The following is a 16897-nucleotide window of genomic DNA, read 5'->3' on the forward strand; positions in this document are numbered from 1 at the left end:
AGCACAGCCAGTACTGGGTCTCCAAAGCTCAGATGCTGGTTGTTTTTTGGGGGGCGGGGACACTCCATTTTGTTATTTTTTTTAACAGGTTTTTTTTTAAACACAGAAGCAGGTATCACGGATCTTCCAGATCCGTGCCTGCATCTGTGTGCTGCTACCTCCCCCGGGTCCTAACGCCTGCATCACCGCCGCCCGCACCGCCACCGCTAAGGCACGCTACCATCCCAGGGTCCCGGCAGCAGTTAACGCCCGCTACCCCCGACACCTTTCCCCAGGGTCCCGCTGCAGCTAACATCCACTTCCTTCCCCCAAGCCCATCGCCACTAAAGACCGCAAACGATGGCTTTACCCAAGTGAAGCCACAGTGAGTACATCTGCTGGAGGCTCCTACTGAGGCTGCGCAACAAACTGAAATTTCCTATCTATTAAATGGCACATTCTTGAGGTAATAGTTTAAAAACTATAACTTTCTAATTTATCTGAACCCCAAAAGCACATACCCTGGAACAATAGTTACCTAATAAAACAAACCCCAAGTCTAAATTCGCCCCCTACCCTGAGTTATGCCTTCCCAAAAAAAACTCATAGAGAACAGCAGAAAAGTGGTCCTTATTGAGAATGGCAAAAACTGATAGTTGGAACTTTAGATTACTCCCAAATCCTCATTTTTTATGTTTGTGCCCTGAAATGTGGCATGCAGCACTAAGCGACAGTTCTACCCGCCCGTGCCAAATTCAGCTCGGTACCACCAATAGCTTTTGAGGTGTAGCCCCTTAAACACCATGACCTCCCTCCAAAATTCTCTATGGGAGAATTGCAGTTTTTTAGATGCAGCCTTAATATAAGGGCACGACTGTGCCCTTACAATATATATAGAGGTTGAGTCTCCCATATCCAAATATTCCAAAATACGGAATATCCCAAAATGTGGATTTTTTTTTAGCATGAATGAGATAGTAAAATCTCTGCTTTTAGATGGTCGATTAACACAAACTTTGTTTAACCACTTAACTGACAAATTATTTTCCAAAAACCGCTCAGAAATTGTCGGGTTTTTTATGACTGAATTAGGTCAAGAACATCTTTTTAAAACGTATCCAACACAATTTTCTTAAAAAATATTTTTTAAAAAACATTGTATACCATAAAAATTGCAATTTTGGCCAATGTGTTCAACTATCTATAGAAACCATTGAATGTTTAAGGCCACAGCCACCGATGTTTCTTTAACATCGGTTCGCAAACCATCAATGGTCCCACATCCCTGCTGGACCCCTCCGCACCTTGCCGCTGGATCCCCCTCTGCACCTTGCCGCTGGACCCCTATATATATACAGTACATATATATATATATATATATATATACAGTACATACCTATATATATAAATATATATACCTATATAAATATATATATATATATATATAGTCCCACAAGGGTCAGCACACTCTCTAAGCGGCAATTCAGTTAATGCCTGGGGTGACCATTAAATGGTGCTCCAAGGAAGACCAAAAATACATCAGCCAAAATAGAAGGAACGCACTCACCAAGGCTTCTCTTCAGGTTTCCAAAAAAGATTGAGAACCTACTTTATTAACGCATCATAATAAGGTAAAAGATGTCAGAAAGTCAATGTTTCGGCCGCATAAATGCGGTCTTCATCAGGACATCACACACAGGACACAGGACATACATATACATGCTCATATAACTTCCATATACACCTATCTCAATTAGCTCGGTTTCCAGCTCCACCCCCCCCCCCCCAAATCCCCCCGGGACTGGAAGTGATACACACGAGGTGGCAAATGCTAGCAACTACATATCTTACTTATAAATCTTCAATACTGGTTAGAGACTGCTCCAAGGACCTCACAGGACCATTGCCAAGCTCCAGTCGTGACTACAAGACCCCGTCACTGCGCCGCAAGTATCAGGCCCTATGCATTGACTTCCGTGGTGCTTTCCAAGCACCCGAAAGTCATGCGTTCCAACAACCACCTTACATCACTTCCGGTCTCCAGAACAGCGCACGAGGGAACCAAGGCGTCGCCTCAAAGGTACCTACTTTCAGCCTGAACTAGGCATTAATACATTTATGGAAACATTAAGTCAATCAAACTGCAGTTAGCTAAAGCTTATATGTGCACCCACATGCGTACATATCTAACACGATAACTAATTAAGTGGGTATACATAAAAATGACATGAGCATAGTATAATATAAAAAACAAAATAATACACTGACAAAAATACATTAAAGTCATCACTAGTTAAAAAATGCAAAATGCATAAATAACCCAACATGTAACATACACCTGAGAGCCAAAAACTATAATGTCAAAAAATAGTATCAAGAAATACCACCAATTGTAAAGGAGAAATGAAAAATTAAAGTAATCCAAATATTTACGTATATTAAATGAAGTGATTCAGATGGTCATATTCATTCAACCCCTTCGGGCCACTGTCCCCAACTTGTGTATCCAGTATGACTCTTTCCTTAGCAATGTAAGGCCACGATCATCACCTCTTCTCAATAGTGGGACCCAATCGATCATCATATATTTCAAGGCCGCCACTTGGTGACCTTTAAGCAAAAAATGAGCTGCCACTGGCTTATCCGTACTCTTCCTGTCATATGCGAGTCTAATATCAGACCTATGTTGGGTCATACGCTCATGGAAGGACCTCACCGTCTTCCCCACGTACATTATATGAACAATTAAAGTTTGATACCTTGCCCACCCAGACCCCAACTGAAATTTATAACAAACTAAATAGACTTAAGCGTCGTGAAGTTGATCTTATGCTGCACGGTCAGTTTCTATCTGACTACTATAGAACTAAGCGTATCCCTAGGGGATTTCGCATCAATAATGTCCCCACCATCGGCCGCAGAAACCCAGGTTTCTGTAGCCGATGGTGTGGCATTCTAAATAAATGTTCCCTAGATCTCCTGTTACTAGTGGTTGAGGAAGTTGGAAGAGAGCTGTCCCTCATGAGAGATGAAATCTCATCCTTTGATAAGGATACCAGTGCCATCTTAATAAATGACAAGATGGAGCCTTGGCTTGAGAAGCTTAATACTAGTATTGAAAAATATAGAACTGAGGTTTCAAGCGTAAAAACTTGAGACAGTCGAATATGACTATAAAAACCATACGGTGTATAAATGGCTATCAGGGGATGTAGCTCTGGTCATAATACCTATAGGGCACGTCGTCAGCGTCAATTTAGAGAGTCAAGATTTGACTTTAGCTCTAACTCTACATCTGAGTCAGAAAGTACTGATACCAGACCCCCATCTGGTGATTTTTTAGGAATGGCCACGAGATCACAGAGATTAGATCCACTAAGAAACGGTGGAGGCCGCACCTGTCGAGGGGCAACAGTAAGAGGGCGACCCTGGGGAAAGAGGGGAATGACGAGGAATTAATTTATAATCTATCAGATCACCCCCTAACACAGGATGAAACTAGCCTCCTTTCCAAGGGCCTCAGTTTCGTCCCAACCTGTAATTTTGAGTTTTGATTGGTCGATTGACCATTATAAGATGGGTAGGAAGCTGAGGCTAAAATAATTTTTTTTCAAAGGACAATTCTACGCCTTTAAATGTGGCACCTACATTTGATAACAAATTTAAAAAGCCTAGTAGCTTTGACCCACCATCCACTAACTCTAGTATTAAGAACTTCTTGAGGATGGTTGACAGTGAAGTGAGAAATGAGATTGAGCAAACAAAGTATCAGTCTTTTGACAATTTACTGCCTGAAGAGAGAAAGGCACTTAGATCCCTGCAAAATAATAATGCAATTGTAGTTCGTAAAGCGGACAATGGAGGGGCTAACATGCTTCAAGATTTCACTAAGTATGATAAGGAAATTCAAAGGCAGCTGGGTGATGTGGGTACCTATTTGAAGGTCCCATATAACCCTGGCCTGAGAATTAAGACAGAGGTGGATAGGTTAATTGGTTTGGCACTCCTTCAGGGCTGGATCGATGAGTCCACGGCAGATTTTTTTACTGTGGATTTTCCAATATGTTCATATATAGGGCCACATATTGAATTGATCCTGACTTTACTGAAGACAGTTCTTGAATGTAATTACTTCATGTATGATGATAAATATTACATGCAAACATCAGGGACGGCCATGGGTTCTAACATGGTCCCTGCATATGCAAATATGTATATGGTTCAATATGAGCGTTGTAATATTTTATCTAAATACAAGGAGAATATCCTGTATTATCGGCGCTATATTGATGATGTTTTTTGACTTTGGCGTGGTAATGTTGAATTATTCAAGACGATGGTTGAATCATTGAATTGCCTTGAAAGTCCAGTACGCTTTACTTATGCCGTTGATCAGGAGCGGATGAGCTTTCTTGATGTACTTGTGTTTAAAAAACATGGACGGTTGGGCTATACGCTCTATAGGAAGCCCATAGACAAAAATACAACGTTGTTGGCCACTAGCCACCACCCTGATGGACTTAAAAACAACCTGCCAATATCGCAGTTTATGCGTGTGTTCAGGAACAATTCGGAACACGATTTGATGGAGATACAAGTGGCAGAAACTAGCCAGAGATTTATTGAACGTGGCTATAGTAAATGTACTGTTGCAAGATGCCTCACCAGGGCACGTATTTTGTCAGCAAAAGATGGAGCTAAAAAATGAAGGACACGAACACCACAGGAGATAGACTCATCTTGGGCAGTAGGTGCGATACAGGCTTCAGAGCAGTGCAAAAATCAGTTAAAAAGCATTGGTCTATCTTAACGACTGATTCAAGCCTTAAGGGGATGGGAATCAGACCCCCTTTATTGAGTGTCCGTAGAGGACCGAATCTTAAAGACCTGTTATACAAGACGAGTAAGCCAATTATAAAAACACAACAAGAGGAGTGGTTGACCGAGAAAATGGATGCTACCACTGTTTAGGCTGCACGACATGTAGAGCCTCACTTGTTGGAAATTCATTCCCTCACCCGCATAGTGGGAAACGGATTCCAATTAAGCACCGCTTGTCTTGCCAAATGGACCATATTATTTATATTCTAAGTTGTCCCTGCAGCTTAATGTACGTGGGGAAGACGGTGAGGACCTTCCGTGAGTGTATGGCCCAACATAGGTCTGATATTAGACTCGCATATGACAGGAACAGTACGGATAAGCCAGTGGCAGCTCATTTTTTGCTTAAAGGTCACCAAGTGGCGGCCCTGAAATATACTATGATCGATTGGGTCCCACCATTGAGAAGAGGTGGTGATCGTGGCCTTACATTGCTAAGGAAAGAGTCAAACTGGATACACAAGTTGGGGACAGTGGCCCCGAAGGGGTTGAATGAATATGACCATCTAAATCACTTCATTTAATATATGTAAATATTTGGATTTTTTTATTTTTAATTTCTCCTTTACAATTGGTGGTATTTCTTGATACTATTTTTTGACATTATAGTTTTTGGCTCTCAGGTGTTTGCTACATGTTGGGTTGCATTATTTAACTAGTGATGACTTTAATGTATTTTTGTCAGTGTATTGTTTTGTTTTTTATATTATACTATGCTCATGTCCTTTTTATGTATACCCACTTAATTAGTTATCGTGTTAGCTATGTGCGCATGTGGGTGCACAATTAAGCTTTAGCTAGCTGCAGTTTGATTGACTTAATGTTTCCCTAAATGTATTAATGCCTAGGTCAGGCTGAAAGTAGGAACCTTTCAGGCAACGCCTTGGTTCCCTCGCGTGCTGTTCTGGAGACCGGAAGTGATGTAAGGTGGTTGTTGGAATGCATGACTTCTGGGTGCTTGGAACGCACCACGGAAGTCAATGTGTAGGGCCTGATACTTGCGGCGCAGTGACGGGGGCTTGTAGTCCCGACTGGAGTGTTCTGTTTGGCAGTGGCCCTGTGAGGTTCTTGGAGCAGTACTGATGACTTATAAGTAAGATATCTAATTGCTAGCATTTGCCACCTCGTGTGCATCACTCTCGGTCCCGGGGAGATGCGGGGGGGGGGGTGGAGCTGGAAACCAAGCTAATTGAGATGGGTATATATGGAAGTTATGTGAGCATGTATATGTATGTCCTGTGTCCTGTGTGTGATGTCCTGATGAAGACCGTGTTTATGCGGCTGAAACGTTGACTTTATTACATCTTTTACCTTCTAAAGTGTGTACCTGTGCTCATACCAAGTTATGGAGAATAGTGCTTATAGCTGCAGTACCCGTAAAGGTTGACCCAACCTTTATATACGGTAATTATGCTAGAGGGGGTACTGCGCTTGGAAAAGTATAGTATCTATATGATGGTACAAAGGATGTTAATCTGTAGCAAATTATGGTTAATGTATGCACTTGTACCACTTCTGGGACTCACACAGTGTATGGAGAATATTTGTATTTATTGTAATACAATGCTCTTATATCAAATGACAGGCAAATTGATGGCTGTTAGGTGTAGTGCTGTATGGAAATAGACAGTCTCGTAGCTTACCAGACGTGCTGATAATGGTCTCGTACTAAAATAATGAATAGTGATAAGTCTGGGGTGGGATGTTACCAGAATGATGAATGCACCAAGCAGTGGTCTGCTATAGTCACTTAAGGGTGGCAAAGTTAACTGTGGGTGTTTGTGTATGCGAGGTGCGTAAGTGGTGTCTGGCGGTGCGGCATCACGGGACCCCCAGGTGCACCTACTTACCCTCGGCGTCCGCTTGGTTCACCTCCGGGTGTACCCTCTATCTTCTTTATCGTCCTCCTGGTCTCAGCTGTCCTGCTTCTTCCAAGACGCAGTCCACACTGTGCACTACGAGACTTCCGGGTGTCACAATCCCGCTCGATCACGTGGCACCCGGGCTCAAACAGTACGCACAGCGGCTCAACTCGCAAAGGATGCGAGGAGACTTCGGATTCCTGATTAGGATTAGGATGTGGTTCGTCTCTAATATGAAAGAGTTTAAGGGCCTCATTCAGAGGCGGTCGGAGGATGCAAGCGGTTGCTCAGAAACTGGGTGGCCACTTGCATCCTGACCGCCCGCCTCTGTTGCGGTCGTTAGGCTGTGGGTTAACACCCACAGCTCTAATGACCGCTCCGGTGATGGTCACGATGGTCAGAGACCATCGCGACCATCGGGGCTTTCGACGAGACCCTAGGGTAGGGTCTCCCTTGTCGTAAGCCCCGGAGAGCTTCTGGCTCTGTCAGAGCCGGAAGCTCTCCACTGACATCACTAGTGATGTCAGTGGGGCCGCCCCCAAACGGTAGGCATTCCCATGTACAACTACCAGTGTAAGTAGTGACCTGGTGGTGTATTGCGTATATTGTGGTCCTAGTATAATGTAACCACCATCTACCACTTTTAACAGCATGATGATAGATGGATTTGATCTTTCACTCTGTTCCCTTATACAATTGGCTGTGTGTGTTATTCTTTAATAATGACCGCTTTTATTTCGTTCTCCACGTTAAGACCATGTGGTCTGAGTGTTTTCATGATAAAAATCCATTTTAGTTCCTCCCTATTTATATTTTTGTCAAAATCCCCACCTCTCCAGTTCTTCTCAATGATACAAATCCGTATAAATTTCAGTCCCTTTGGGTCCTGTTTGTGTGCCTCCTTGAAATGCAATGACAAATTGTGTTTCCAGACCTCTTTTTATATTTGCAATATGTTCGGCCATCCTTACATTCAGTTTCCTGGTGGTTCGTCCTATATATTGCATGCCGCAGGGGCATTCTGCCATGTATATGACTCCAGTGCTGTTGCAAGTAATCTGTTGTTTAATATTGTATGTGGTCCTTGTTTGATTGGATTGGAATGTATCTATCCTCTTGGTGGTCATATGGCCATTCCTACAATATCGGCAGTTCCCACACTGGTAAAAGCCTGCTTTCACTTTTGTTTGATGTAAAGTAGTTTGGATAGGTTTATCTATTTTTATGTGGTTCCTCACTAATTTCTGTTTCAGATCTTTTGCTTTTTTGTATATTATCTTGGGGTGATCGGGTAATATGTCTGCCAAAACTTTGTCTTCTAGTAATATATGCCAGTGCTTCCTTATGATATGTTGTAGTTTGTTTGTGTCCTGGTTATATTGAGTCATAAAACCAGTGGACAAGGGAGGAAGCATTGTCCTACTTAATACTGTAGACTACTACATAGAATCAGAAAGGATTTTAGGAGACAGTACTACTTACAAACGACTGACACAGAACCCTACGACATGATACCAGAATACTCTAATAAAAATATTACAGGAAGGATTGGACAAGGGCATATTATCAAAGAAAGAATATGATTATCTTAACAACGAACATCCCATTATCCCTGTATTTTATTACTTACCAAAAGTGCACAAAGACAGAGAAAGACCACCAGGACGATCGATCATATCAGGGATAGATTCCATATCCTCAAATTTATCTAGGTATATAGACACCTTTTTGCAGCCCCTTGTGTCAGAACAAAAATCACACATCAAGGACACAACTGATATACTAAGGACCCCTAAGGAGATGACATGGGAGAAAGACCAATGGCTTTGCACGAGTGACGTTACGTCCCTATATACTATAATAAATCACGAACAAGGGTTAGAATCCGCCCGACATTACCTGACAAAAGAGGACTCAATACACACAGAACAGACCGAATTCATTATACAAGCCATTAATTATATCTTGAAAAACAATTATTTTTGGTTTGAGGGACAGTACTTCCGCCAAACCACTGGAACCGCGATGGGGAATAGATTTGCGCCGAGCTACGCCAATCTGTTCACGAGCCTGTGGGAAGACCAAAACATCTGGTCAGGCCACAAGTTCGGCGCAAATCTAGTCCTCTGGAAAAGGTTCATAGACGACATTTTATTTGTATGGAAAGGGGATGAGGCGACATTGAAAGATTTTTTGGGACACATGAACAATAATGACCGTCATTTAACATTTACTACCAACTACAGCAAAACTAATGTGAATTTTTTGGATATCACATTATACATAGAAGATGATGATAGCTTTATCCAATCAGATAGTGGACACCATAAAAACTGGTTACACAACATACCAATGGGCCAATTCACAAGGATAAGACGGAATTGTTCTCGATTGGAACAATACCAAACACAAGGCAGAGAACTTAAAAGGAAATTTCTAGAGAAGAACTATAATTCAGAATTAGTGGATACAGCATATCACAAAATGGAGGAGACAGATAGAGACACATTACTTACATACAAACAGAAAGGGGAAGAGGTATCTAACCCATACAAAACTGCCTTTATAACTCAATATAACCAGGACACAAACAAACTACAACATATCATAAGGAAGCAATGGCATATATTACTAGAAGACAAAGTTTTGGCAGACATATTACCCGATCACCCCAAGATAATATACAAAAAAGCAAAAGATCTGAAACAGAAATTAGTGAGGAACCACATAAAAATAGATAAACCTATCCAAACTACTTTACATCAAACAAAAGTGAAAGCAGGCTTTTACCAGTGTGGGAACTGCCGATATTGTAGGAATGGCCATATGACCACCAAGAGGATAGATACATTCCAATCCAATCAAACAAGGACCACATACAATATTAAACACCAGATTACTTGCAACAGCACTGGAGTCATATACATGGCAGAATGCCCCTGCGGCATGCAATATTTAGGACGAACCACCAGGAAACTGAACGTAAGGATGGCCGAACATATTGCAAATATAAAAAGAGGTCTGGAAACACAATTTGTCATTGCATTTCAAGGAGGCACACAAACAGGACCCAAAGGGACTGAAATTTATACGGATTTGTATCATTGAGAAGAACTGGAGAGGTGGGGATTTTGACAAAAATATAAATAGGGAGGAACTAAAATGGATTTTTACCATGAAAACACTCAGACCACATGGTCTTAACGTGGAGAACGAAATAAAAGCGGTCATTATTAAAGAATAACACACACAGCCAATTGTATAAGGGAACAGAGTTAAAGATCAAATCCATCTATCATCATGCTGTTAAAAGTGGTAGATGGTGGTTACATTATACTAGGACCACAATATACGCAATACACCACCAGGTCACTACTTACACTGGTAGTTGTACAGGTTTAGTAAGATAACCCAGATGGGTCAGACAACCTCTGCACACTCTTAGTTAAATCTTTCCCTGAACCAAAATGGCCACTGCACACTCTCAGGTAGATCTTTCCCTGAACCAAAATGGCCACCGTTTCATATTTTTCCCTTCACAAAGATGGCCTCTATACACATCCAATAGAGTATGGCCACAACCCACAACGAGGGAGTTGACACACACAACATGGTGGTGAGTGGAACTCCCCTATATATAGAGACACCACACACAAGATGGTGCACACTATACTCCCTGAGGAAGGCCCAGAGGGCCGACAACGTGTCGGAGATTACGCCTAGAGACTTAAACTCTTTCATATTAGAGACGAACCACATCCTAATCCTAATCAGGAATCTGAAGTCTCCTCGCATCCTTTGCGAGTTGAGCCGCTGTGCGTACTGTTTGAGCCCGGGTGCCACATGATCGAGCGGGATCGTGACACCCAGAAGTCTCGCAGTGCACAGTGTGGACTGCATCTTGGAAGAAGCAGAACAGCGGAGACCAGGAGAACGATAAAGATAGAGGGTACACCCGAAGGTGAACCAAGCGGACGCCGAGGGTAAGTAGGTGCACCTGGGGGTCCCGGGATGCCGCACCGCCAGACACCACTTACGCACCTCGCGTACACAAACACCCACAGTTAACTTTGCCACCCTTAAGTGACTATAGCAGACCACTGCTTGGTGCATTCATCATTCTGGTAACATCCCACCCCAGACTTATCACTATTCATTATTTTAGTACGAGACCATTATCAGCACGTCTGGTAAGCTACAAGACTGTCTATTTCCATACAGCACTACACCTAACAGCCATCAATTTGCCTGTCATTTGATATAAGAGCATTGTACTACAATAAATACAAATATTCTCCATACACTGTGTGAGTTCCAGAAGTGGTACAAGTGCATACATTAACCATAATTTGCAACAGATTAACATCCTTTGTACCATCATATAGATACTATCCTTCTCCAAGCGCAGCACCCCCCTCTAGCATAATAAACATCTTTTACCTTATTATGATGCATTAATAAAGTAGGTTCTCAATCTTTTTTGGAAACCTGAAGAGAAGCCCTGGTGAGTGCGTTCCTTCTATTTTGGCTGATATATATATATATATACCTTTTTACACATGGGGAGGTGGAGCTGAGGCCGGAAGGGGTGGGCGGGGGCGCTGCTAGGGTGGAGGGGACTTAGCAGCAGTCGCGGCTATCAGAGCTGCTGCTACTGTTTCAATCAGTGATCACATTGATCACTGTTGTTCCGGAGCTGCAGCAGGAGGGTGTACCAGATACATAGCAGCAGCGGCGGCTACCAGAGCCGCCGCTACTGCTTCTACATAGTGATCACACTGATCACTATTGTTCCGGAGCCACAGCGGGAGGGTGTCCTGCTGGCGGGCCAGATACGTAGCAGCGGCTACCAGAGCCGCTGCTTTTACACAGTGATCACACTGATCACTGTTGTTCCAGAGCTGCAGCGGGAGGGTATCCCGTTGGCAGCCTGGATACATACACAGAAGCAGCGGCAGCTACCAGAGCCACTGCTGCTGCTTCTTACTGAAGTGAGTGGGGTCGGCTGCCCAATCACTACTGGCCACAGTGATCGGGTCACAGCAGCAGATGCGGCTACATGAGCCATGGCTGCTGCTTCTATGGATGTGCACCGGGAGGGGGGTGCCGTCGGTGTCCTTCACTGTGGCCAGCAGTGATCGGGACACAAATGAGGGGGAGCCACAGGTGTAGAGGGACCCGCAGGTCCCTCTGAGATGGGCAGCTGCTGGAAGTTAACTGACTGGTCGTATCAGATATGACCATGTCAGGGAAAGCCCTGTCTGGTATGGTCATACTGATACAACCGTGCCAGGCAATTGTTAAGGCACAAAATTATTAAACATATTGTATAACTTTACCATTAGGCTGTGTTTCTAAGGTGTATATGAAACATAAATGTAATTCATGTATGTACAAAAACTTTGATGGACAAAATTATAAAAACTATTGTATAAAATGACCTTCAGGCTGTGTGCATAATGTATATATGAAACATAAATGCATTCAGCGTTTAGACTTGGGTCCCATTCCCAAGATATCTCATTATGGTATGCAAATATTAAAAAATACAGAAAGATCCGATATCCAAAATTCCCCTGGTCTCAAACATTTTGGATATGGGAGTCCCACTTATTTTCAATAAACAGTTTAACATAATATACATAGAATTATTTACATTGATATTTAATTTTCATACCTCTGTGCCTTCACATAAAGGAATACATATTGTAAGTTCCAATTGGTCTCAAATATACTGGAACGATGGATATTCTTAGGTAACACTTGCTTCTCAGTTAAATATGGCAGATTTCGCACCTGAATAACGTATATAATACTTCTTAGTTTCCATTAATTAACATGGTGGTCTAATACATATAATTGAACAATGGCATTGGATCTCAAAATGAAAAAAATGTATATATATGCAATACCTTAGATATTTCAAAAAAGTCAAAACTCTGTATGTACTGTATGTGATCAGTACTGGGTAGTTGAATCCCACCTATTAGAACATTGGGGGTTTATTATTATGAATAGCTTGGTATTAGTATTTAGTTTATATGAAAAGTAAGGGTAACTTATACCCCTTACCAAAATGATTTACATATTATATTACTTACAGTATATTATCCAGAGAAATGGAGAGGATATTCTTGCCATGGATAATTTAATATAGGTCAGGAGGGACATAAGGTATTATCACCCAATATCACCTCTAATATGTCCAAAAGAACCCTTATTATAATAAATTTATAACAAAGCCTTAAATTAAGCTAGCGTGTATTATAATAAGCCATAATAATTGTAGCAATACAAACATTACTGTAATTATGCAGTGGGGTGTGTTAGCACAGACAAATACATAGTAGGCATTAATCAGGTATATTGAAAAATAAATATGTATAATTAGTATTTATCAGATATATTTAAAAAAATAAATAAATATATGAATAAATAAATAATAAATAATTCTATATATTACGTAGTCTGTGTTGCAAGTGGTGATTCATTTTAGAGAATGTTCTATACCACCATCATCTTTCCAAACAAAACTTTTTTTCTCCATATATTTACAACAGATACATCTATTACATGGAAAGCAACCTGTTATTATGGGCCAAGGACTAGTCACAGAATTATTTACATTTGGTCCTTTTGAAGTGGGGGTTTTCAGCTTACTGGGGCAAGAATATTTTTAAGTGTATTTGCTCTCTTAAATAGAATGTTGGGTTTCCCTGAGAGTGTGGGTCCCAATATTGAGTTTTTAAGTAGTATATGCCAGTGACGGTTCAAGATTTAACGTATTTTAATATTTTCTCTATTGTACAGTGTGATAAATGGTCTATTTTAATGAAATTCCTGATTACATACCAAAGGTTTCTCTTTGATAAGTTCTGATCTGTCCAACTCTGATGCTTTTATTCTTGCTACCTCTATGTTATTGGCTTCGTATCCTCTTTCAATAAACCTCTCTTTGATGGTGGCCGATTGTTGCCAATATGACTCAATCTGATTACAGATTTTCATTATCCACAAAGATTTAGCATATGGAACGTTATTTTTCCATGCTGGTAGGTGACAGCTATTGAATCTATAAGCTGTTTGCATCAGTAACTTTTTAAGAAAGTTTTTGTAATAATTTTATCATTTAGATCAATTTGAAAGCTAATGTCTAAAAAGTCCATAGAAACTTCATGAAGGTTATGAGTACATTTCAGATTATGGATATTTGAATGTATATACTGAATGAACTCATTAATGCTAGTTTTGTCACCTTCCCATATTAGAATCAAGTCATTGATATAACGATGATAGAATCTAATATTCTTATTACAGAAGATTGAATTATAGATAAAATGTTGCTCCCAATTTTCCATCAGAATGTTAGCATACGATGGGGCAAATTTAGTCCCCATCGCTGTACCTAATGTTTGTATAAAAAATTGTCCATCAGATTCAAAATAATTATGTTCCAGTATAAAATTAATACTTTCAAGTAGAAAAATATCTTCTTTAGCAGATATTGTTACATCTTTAGAGAAAATTTTGTCAACAGTCAATCAGTATATAGAGAAAATGATGTCACTATAGGTGAGGTAATTAAAGCCTTCAGGGAAGGGCTCTTATCTCCCACTTTGAATCCATAAGGAAAAAAGAAGAATGTGCTGCTCTGCTTACCTAGGTATGTAAAAGGCTATTTAGATCTAACTCCTACTAATATCTATAATATATCTTTCTCTGTAAATATACCGGTTAATACTTTCACATATTTATTTATTTTAATATATCTAATAAATACTAATTAAATATTTTTATTTTTCAATATACCTGATTAATGCCTACTATGTATTTTTCTGTGCTAACACACCCCACTGCATAATTACAGTAATGTTTGCATTGCTACAATTATTATGGTTTGATATAATACACGCTAGCTTAATTTAAGGCTATGTTATAAATTTATTATAAGAAGGGTCCTTTTGGACATATTAGAGGTGAAAATATTGGGTGATAATACCTCATGTCCCTCCTGACCTATATTAAATTATCCATGGCAAGAATATCCTCTCCATTTCTCTGGATAATATACTGTAAGTAATATAATATGTAAATCATTTTGGTAAGGGGTATAAGTTACCCTTACTTTTCATATAAACTAAATACTAGTACCAAGCTATTCATAATAATAAACCCCCAATGTTCTAATAGGTGGGATTCAACTACCCAGTACTGATCACATACAGTATATACAGAATTTTTACTTTTTTTTAAATATCTGAGGTATGTAGATAATTTTTTTTCATTTTGAGATCCAATGTCATTGTTCAATTATATGTATTAGACCACCGTGTTAATTAATGGAAACTAAGAAGTATTACATGTTATTCAGGTGCGAAATCTGCCATCTTTTACTGAGAACCAAGTGTTACCTAAGAATATCCATCGTTCCAGTATATTTGAGACCAATTGGAACTTACAATATGTATTCCTTTATGTGGAGCACAGAGGTATGAAAATTAAAATTGGGTATTGTTAAACCCTTCTTTGACCATAATAGTTATTGCTATTCTCAACTTGACAATCTCCAAGTTATTATTATTCATAACTTGACAATTTCTTCAACTTCTTCTAAAATGTTGTGAATCTCAATTCCTATTAATATCAATGTAAATAATTTTATGTATAGTGTTAAACTGTTTATTGAAAATAAGTGGATAATGTTCCTACTATGTGCATAATATTCTAAATAATGCTGTACATTGCATGTATGCAATAATTTGTGTGACACCCTTCTTATGGGTTTTTTATGTTTCATTTTTAAGATTAACCCCTGAAGAAGTCTCCAAGGAGACGAAACGAGTAGGGTAACTGTGTTATTGATTCTAATTCGGTGACTACATCACTACGAATACATGCTATAAACCTAAGGGTGAATCGTCCATGTTCAAATGTGGAACCCTGTAAACCTAATCAGCACTGTCTAAAATTGTATTGGTACTGTACAAAATGTTTTTTATTGTAATAAATTGTATTATGTTTTTATAAGGGTATCAACAGCTTTTTGTCAACAAAAACTACTAGGTTTTTATATGTGAATGTTTTTATACTTCAATAGTAGTATTTTGAAGTGTTTACCCAGAACGGCCTTTTCTTATTTCTCTGCGCTCCCTCACAGACCTTTTTCTATCTCTATTATCTAACATGGGACACTGTATGAGTAGCAGCTAGGTTTAGCTTTCTGTATAGGTGCAGGACAAGGGCGGTTTGTATAACTATATATATATATATATATATATATATATAGGTGCAGGATAAGGGTGATTTGTATAACTATAAATATATATATATATATGAACAGGTGGATCCAAAAGTCAGTGTACTGATGTAATACAGTAGATGTGTAGATGTCGCCCCATATTGATTTTCTGTATATATGTGCAAGAGGTCTTTGTAGAACACTGCAAATGTAGATGAAGTCTACTGAAATTCACACTCAAGCTCAAACAACACATTCGTGATTTGTGGACCAATCACTGGACTTCTTCCTGAAAGGAATCAAGAGTTTGGAGCATCGGTGGGAGAAGTGTATTGAAGTAAATGTAGACTATGTCGAAAAAATAAATGCCATTTGAACTTAAATTTTTCTGTTCTTAATGGTCAGGACACAGGACAACGACTTTTGGATCCACTATCTATATATATAGTAACGTTGTCTTTTTGGGGACTGCCTAAACTGAACTATATAACTTTATATGGGATCCAATTCCCCCTTTATATAGTATAATACATAGAGTGTTGTGAGGTGTTAATGTTGAATTTTATATTTCTCTTATCAGGCCTACTAAGAGACATTTTTCAACCTGAGTTCACCCAAATACAACTAATAACATTGTCTTACCTTTTAGTACAGTTTTATTAAAAAACATAAAATCACATTTAAAACTTATTCTCACATATACATAGACAACTTGACCATTGTGGGACAGATGTTAGTACACTTGCTGCCTCCCTTTATAGGGACAAGCTCCTTGACAGCCTGTAGAGCCCACTTTGGATCTTGATATCTTATCAACAAACGCATTTTATCATAAATTACTTCCTCAGGGGTGTCTTTAAGATATAAATGTGGTGTCTCAGTATCAAACATAAATAACAAGTACAAACATACTACCTTCATCATCACAATTGAAAGT

At 39.6% G+C, this 16897-nt stretch overlaps 1 protein-coding gene across 1 annotated transcript in view; it reads right to left on the reverse strand.

The window, feature by feature from the left end:
- Positions 1 to 16897, reverse strand: part of AIG1 (androgen induced 1) — a 421887-nt gene that overhangs the window by 153487 nt on the left and 251503 nt on the right. The window lies entirely within an intron of this gene.

This window comes from Taudactylus pleione, unplaced genomic scaffold (assembly GCF_031769625.1).
Source record: "Taudactylus pleione unplaced genomic scaffold, aTauple2 ptg000006l, whole genome shotgun sequence".
Classification (NCBI taxonomy): Eukaryota; Metazoa; Chordata; class Amphibia; order Anura; family Myobatrachidae; genus Taudactylus; species Taudactylus pleione.